The sequence below is a fragment of the Hipposideros armiger genome, unplaced genomic scaffold (assembly GCF_001890085.2).
Source record: "Hipposideros armiger isolate ML-2016 unplaced genomic scaffold, ASM189008v1 scaffold_0, whole genome shotgun sequence".
NCBI lineage: Eukaryota > Metazoa > Chordata > Mammalia > Chiroptera > Hipposideridae > Hipposideros > Hipposideros armiger.
The window spans coordinates 3,689,637-3,696,389 of NW_017731350.1; positions in this window are offsets into that span (position 1 = coordinate 3,689,637).

Below are 6,753 nucleotides of genomic sequence, written 5' to 3' on the forward strand. Positions count from 1 at the left end.
TCGCTTCCCCCTCGATGACTCTCATTCCTAAAGGAGGGCAAGGCTGCGTGGCATGCCGCCTCGCTGAGGCCCGGCTCCTCAGTTGGAAGTACTAGGTGTGAGGGGCAGGTACAGCGAGATTGCTCCAGCTGGGGGAGAGCAACAAAGAAAATGCGAGCTGGCTTCCCCTCAGGTGTAAAGAACTCTTCCCCTCACGCGCCCCCCCCCCCAAGAGGAGACCCCATGCCTGGTGGAGGGCTTGCGCTGGACAGCCAGCAGCGTCTGGGGGGGGGGAACATTGGTATAAAGGTGCTCCCACACACACTGGAAGTGGGGATCCAGGCTTGTCTGCAGGGCCAGAAAGGGCAAGAGAGAGTAGCCATATGGAAAGTTCTGAGGGACACTTGGTGCCAAATGATGGTGATTTTAAGGATGGTGGGGCTACAGTGAGGTCCTGGAGATGATACTATTGGGTGACAGTGCTTCCCCACAACCCTGACTTCTCACACTTTGTATCCTGAGGACAGGGCAGAGTCTCACCTCCCAGTCCTTCACATGAACTGCTCGCTCCTTCCAGAGCAGAAAGAGCCCAAGGAACAGTCAGATTAAAAGCACCAAAACAGCCAAGAGCTCAGGCCGGCTGAGGTGCACGCGGTGTCTGGCGGTGTCTCCTGGGCCCGGTCTATGCCACCCTGGGCCTGGGAGACTGCCCAGCCCCACAAGGCTGATCCCCACTCGGCAGGTTCTCTCTCTGTGCTGCACTTGCCTTTGCAAAGGAGAAGCATCCATGTCTTCAGCCACAGGAGAGGTTCCGAACTCCGAGCCTCCTGCTATACCAAGCCCTGATGGCTGAGAAGGGGCCCTGGAGAGAGCTACCGGGATGGGCTCAGATGCCAGCATGACGCTGCATAGGGTCTTCCATTTTAATACAAATTCTTGTTGACAGCTGATTTCTTGGAGAGCTGGCATAGCCACCATTCTCTAAGGCCCCTGAGGTGCCTGCCTCCTGAGTTCTTGGCATCTGATTTATATCAGAAGCTTAAAGTTGGGTCCCTCTCCTCAACCCTGACTGGGAACACAAGTGGTCATCCTGTAGTGGGGACTCCCTTCCTAATTGCTGTGACCTGTTAGGAGCCCGACTGAACCTAGGTAGATGGTCTTCGGAGAGGACTGATAGATGCTATCGGCATCGTGGGCCCCCTGGGCTGGTGGGATTTTGTAGCTGTGAAGACCCCTAGAGTGGTCCCAGATGCATCCTGGGTCTTGAGGAAGTTGTGACCCCACCAAGCTCAGGTCCGTAAATCCCAGCCATGCTGAGGTGCCATTTCTTTTCACAGCCTCATCTGCTGGGTGTGCTTTGTACACTGGCAGACTCACTCCCCCTCTTCTGTATTGCTTACACCCTGCTCCTGTAGTCCGTGACAGCTTCAGAAAGGTACAGTTGCTATGGCAATGCCTAGAGCCATCTGAATTCCTGCTGCACCTTCTGGAAGAAAAGGGCTTGTGAAAAGCCATTCAGTGGATTCCAAATCTAGCCTTTCCTGGCTTCTCCTTTGCCAGGGGTCAGATGACTCTTATAGACTGGAAGTGTGGGAAGTAGGTACCCCATCTTCCCTGGGAAGATACTCCACAGCTTCAAGCCTCATGCACCTGGACAAATTCTCCATGTGTGGATCAGAAAACTAAGTGAGGCTTCCTACCTGGGGCTCTTAGGGAAGACACAATACTAGTGGTTCTCAAACTCACCTGTGTACAGTGGGCTTTTCATTCAGGTCCCAGTTCATGGGTCACACCAGCTCCACCATGGCTGGGTCCCAAGACCTTTGTCATTTAGTCTTTTAGCCTCTCTATCAGAGGTGGCATCCTTGTATACCAGGCATCCATCCCTGAACAAGAATGCAGTCTGAGTCCTGGGTCCGTCATCTCTAGAAGTCATCCCCACCCACAGTTCCTCAGAATCCCAGGCCTGGTAGTCAGGGTCCCCATCTCCACACACCCGCAGAAAGGCCCTATGACTCCTCCCTTCTCTACCAGGTCACATGGCCACTGGGTGGTGATGAGTGGTGTGTCTTGTTCACCAGCTCATAAGTAGCCTGAGGAATTATGCCTGGGTGACTGGCCCGTACTGCCTTGGCCCCTTGACCTTTGAGCTAGTACCTCTTTTGGGGCTCCCCTGATGGGGCTGGTCTTTTGGAAGGACTATGCCCCTGGGGCTGCCGAGAAGGAAGCCATGCATAGAGGAAGTAGAGAGCTGTGCAGGCGGGGTGCAGAGGAGCAGCTCTGGGAGTGGGCAGCAGCCCGCAGGGGCTGGCTGGGAGGAAGTCGGCCTGAGTGTCCCGGGCCAGCTCCTCCAGATGGGAGGCAGGCTGGACAACGGGTGAGTGTGAGGAAGGGGACCTGCAGGCTGGAAGCCTCTGTAGGTCCCCTCTTCCCTTGGCTTCTGGTTGGTGTTTGGTCCTGCTTTCCTCATGGCCTAAGGCAAACATCCCAGGCTCACCTTTTGCCCCCCAACCTACCGTGGGATCCCACTCACGGAGGGAAACAAAGGACCGAGGAATAAGGAGCAGCAGGGTGAGAGGGATGCGTGGGCTGAAGGACCAGGGAGAGGAGAACTGAAGAGGAAGAAAGGGATGGGAAGAGACAGCACAAGCTGAAGAGGGGACATTTGATTCTGGGGTCCAGGAAACTGGACTGCAGCACGGAGGAAAGCAGGGTCGGGTGGATTCTCCTCATTCCTCCGCGCTAGGCTTAGGGTGTCTCATTCCTTTGTGCTGTTGTGCCACAGCTCCCAGGCCCCAGATGGTACCCTAATCACATCCCCCCTGGCTTTCCATCCCTAGGTAGGGTAGAGACCCGGCTGCATATGGCATCCCCTGGGATCCTTCACCCAATGGTGGCCCCTGCCCCAGGCACAGGCCTTGACCCCAGAAAGCAGAGGCCTTATCGCCCCACCCCTCACTCCCTCTCCACATCCCACCCTGGTTTCTAGCTCTGCTGCAGCCTCATCCTCACCATGTTGATAGAATTTCCCCCTGAGGTTGTCTGGTTCAAGGAGTCGCTTATCTTCTTGCCTTTAGCCATTACTGGAGAGTGGAAGGGAATTAGATTGGGGTCATTGGAAGGCCTCTGGAGCCAAACTTCACAAACTGGGGTGTAAAGCTAGGGTGGGGCTGGGAGAGGCCTATGTTTACCATTTCTGTTTACTGAGGCCCCTACCCTGACCCGCCCACAGCCCACCTCACCTCGCTCCTAACTGGGCTTTTTCTGCCCCCATTTTATGATGGCGATTGGGTCTTTCTTCCCCTGCATATTCTTTCAAGGGAGACGGCTCCTTGGACAAGGTCACTCTCTAGCTGTATTGTACACACAGAGCTACCCTCAAAAAGACCTTCCGACGGCACACCCAGGCACACCCGAGACAGGAACTCACTTCCAGCGGGGCCCTGGGGGAACTCAGAAGCCACAGTCAGTCCCTGGCCCCCATGTCTGGAGAGGTACAAAGGAAGGAAATGGAAGTCTACCTTGAGAAACCAGCCAACAGAGCTGCTTAAAGACATCTAGGAGTAAATGAAGGAAAATACTAGAACAGAAGAAAACAGCAAGAGGATTACACACAGTCAGTCGTGGCTGTTCTGTAAGAGTCATGAACCCTCAGCTTGCTGACGTCGCTGGGTGACGAGAACCAGGTGGGCTTCCGCACAGCGGCTTTGTTCTAAAGGGAAGGGAACAGGCATATGTTAAGTGCCTACTGTGTGCAGGTGTGTTCACATAAGCGATCTTATTTAGTGTCATCTCAACAAAGCAGGGGTGTAGGTAGGTGGTAACTGAGTCAGAGGAACACGGCTCTGAAAGGTCAAGTGTTTGCCCAGTTGGGAAGTGACAAGCCCATCTGCTTCACTGTGACACAGCTCTACTTCCCACTAGGTGACACTACTGACGTGGCAGAACTTCAGCAAAATTTCAAGGGAGAGAAATATTCCAAGTTGGGGGAGGGAGGCAGGGACATGGCTCAAGAAGGGAAGTAGAATGCTGAGTCAGTCGACTCAACTAGAACCTGGTTTGCCTACTTCAGAAACTACCATGGAGAAATAATCGCCCAGGCTTCCTGATTTCTTTTTTTTTTTTTAATCTTAAAGACAACCAAGATAGTATCTCTGATTCCTAATGCCACCTCCGCCTCTGGGCATACCTTTCTCCCGTGCTCCCCAGTCAATGCAAAAACCAACCTGTTCCTGCCAGAGACAATTGAGTTTGATTCGCTCATCCCCAACCCCCCACCCCCCACCCAAATGTAGGCTCCATGAAACCACGCCAGGCCAGAAGAGGCACACGTGCAGGCACCCTTGTAAGCACATTGACTTAATCCCCACAACTTTCCCTAAAAGGTACTATTAGCACAGTCATCCTGGGGACAGATAAGGCAACTGGAACAAGAGAAGTATTTTGCCTGGGGACAAAGGGGCAGCCAGTGGCAGTGACTTGAATCCAGGCAAACCGTCTCCAGAGGCATCACCTGACTACTGATGTATTCTGCCTCTGCGGCTAGCACATTGAGCAAGATTCCTGGCCTGGCGCTGTGGTTGTCTTTCCATGCGTTATCTGACACAGGGAAGGAAAGGCGGAGGTTCGGCCTCCAAGTAAGCCAGGGCGTCTTTCACTAGGCCCACTCTGCATTTTGGACACCTCATTCACACGGACCGATACCGACGGCTGGGGTGCCTCAACCTCCACCCTGACTTTGCAGGGAAGCTTTGGAAGGTCCCCCATACCTGTCACTTTCAGCCCTGACCAGGCCTCACACTAAAAGGACTTGCAGGGGGCTACACCAACAGCCCTGGGTGGCAGAATCCCCCACTAGATATGGCGGGAGGGAGGGCAGGCACCAACAAGAATTCAGTTAGCCCCGGGGAGGGTTAGGGCACGTCAGAGAGCTTTAGCATGGGAATGAGCCATGTTTGACAGCCCAGGAAACTGACACCCTGGAAATCAGATGGTACAGGGCCACATAGGGAGGTGGTAGAGGAACTGGAGAGACCTGTCTGGTCCTTCCAGACTTCTGTTAACGTGCATCAAGGGATGGTTCCTGCTGCTTAGCATCATCCTGAACCTTAGGACGGTGTTTAAGGACACTCCTCCATGAGAACAGACAGATCCCTCTATGCCTCACTTTATATCCTGGTCTAAGGCTACATGAGCTTTCACCCCACCCTCCCTGCCTCAGCCACATCACAAAGCAGCCTCGTCAACTGACACTCATTAATCACCAGGCTTTACTCCTGCTGGATGGAGGATCGCCTCTGCTCAGGATATACATGCTGCCAGCAGGAGGTCTGCCTGGAACCCTGTCATCCAGTGACTGACCTGAACTAATCTGGCCAAACGAGATCCCCCTGCTCTCTGATCCTTTTAGGTCCCTTGCAAAATGAGAGGGGCAAATATGTACATATCGCATTAAAATGATATAGTGTGCTTCATTTGCCATCCACACTTGGTCCTGTGTATAAAAATGTCACTGACCTCAAGAGGCTACAGCCAAAGGTGGGAGGGTGTATATGTAAACAGACAATTAATACAAAATGATGCATGTTAATTACCAAACAGGTTACAGAAAAGTGCTAGGAATCAGGGAAGGAGGAAGAGTTCAACCATCGGTCAATAAAATGATATGAAAATACGAAATAACAGGAAACATACTGTCTCTTATTACCTGGGTCATTCCTTCACTTGGTCACACAGCCTGTCCCGGGCTGCTTTTAGATCTAGTTCCAGTGAGTACTGTTCTTGTTTCCTACACTTGTGAAGTCTTAAATATGCCTGGTCAGCTTCTTGAGCCTCTTCTTTTTTAAAAAATGATTTTTGAAGCAAAACCTTCCTCCTGGGATAAAACTTCCCTTCACTGGCTCTTGCTTTTGAAGCCACACATCCCCTTCTCCAGGCCAGTGCCTCCTCTGAGGTCTCTTTCCATCTGGAGGCCGTGGGGTGTCCGTGTGCCTCTGCTGTTTTCAATTACACCCCTCACGCTGAAGCTCAGCACATGGCTCTAGCAAGCTGATTTTCCCAAGGGTCAATCTTATTTTGGACCAACGTGTGGAAACAAAATCAACGCAACCTAAAACTGATACAAAGCAAATAAGTACATCTATTTGTAGATTTACATTCAAAATTACAAAAGGCAACAAGAGGGCCCACCGAGTGTCCCCACAACGGGGGCAAAGAAAAGGCAGCACAAACCAGCGTTGTGGCCTCAGGGTGGTTAAGACGCAGAGGCCGGTGATGCCGCGCCTTCTCCCCGCCTCCAGCCCAGGATGGGGGCGGGATAACGAGCAAGCTTCCGCTTCACCTGCCTTCTTATCACTGCAGACGCCAGGCTGGGAAGGGTGTCTGTCCTAAAGGGCATGTGCACCAGAGGCTCAGAAGGGCGATACTCCTCAGCTTCACACCAGGCTGAAACCTCAGGGGGTGGCAGCTGGTGACCTCACACTGACACGGGCCCTTGCCCTTGCCCCGGTCTCATTTGGTAACTTGGCTCTCTGGAGAATGGGTGCTTTGAGGAGCACATCCCCACGGTGGCCAGGTCCTTATCATTTGGACCAGGGATCGGCAAACTTTTGAGACGGAAGAGCCAATCCTGTCCCTCACAACAATTTAAAAATTCTTCGAGAGCCATAAAACAAATGAAATCACCATTATGTGAATAATATCCTTTAAAATTTTTATAAATGAAACTATGATAGTTTTATTTTCATTTTCAGTTTTACTTCAGAGTCACATGTA